This window comes from Eufriesea mexicana, unplaced genomic scaffold, assembly GCF_001483705.2.
Source record: "Eufriesea mexicana isolate 0111107269 unplaced genomic scaffold, ASM148370v2 scaffold27645, whole genome shotgun sequence".
NCBI classification, from domain to species: Eukaryota; Metazoa; Arthropoda; class Insecta; order Hymenoptera; family Apidae; genus Eufriesea; species Eufriesea mexicana.
In genome coordinates, this window is record NW_016934471.1 from 11139 (window position 1) to 11534 (window position 396).

The following is a 396-nucleotide window of genomic DNA, read 5'->3' on the forward strand; positions in this document are numbered from 1 at the left end:
TAACTATTACCAAGTGTTCATTCTCCATGTGTGCAGTGATCCTTATTTAACATGTCCATGCCACACATTCTTCTCAGTTGATATATATGCTGCCCCTTTCCTGCTTCTTGATTCTACATAATATTCACTTTTTCTTCTCACTGCTTTCACTCGAAGTTGTCTCTTTGCTTTATATACCTCAGCTCCATCTTTCTGAAACTTAAGACATTAGCGATTATCATTGTCTTTGACCACTGATATTAATATTCATTTAGATCAGGAATACAACGTACCTTTCAATCTCACTGTATTCCCCATATCTTGTTGTTGTAAGTTGCCGTCACTGAAACTAAATTCATTCCTTTTTGTCCACATCAGCCATCTGAATCTTCCGAGTCTTTGCTCGACAATCAAAGA

General features: G+C 36.9%; 1 pseudogene; it reads right to left on the reverse strand.

The window, feature by feature from the left end:
* Positions 1 to 21, reverse strand: part of LOC108554540 (peptidyl-prolyl cis-trans isomerase CWC27 homolog) — a 1741-nt pseudogene extending 1720 nt beyond the window's left edge.
* Between the last annotated feature and the right edge of the window lie 375 nt (positions 22 to 396).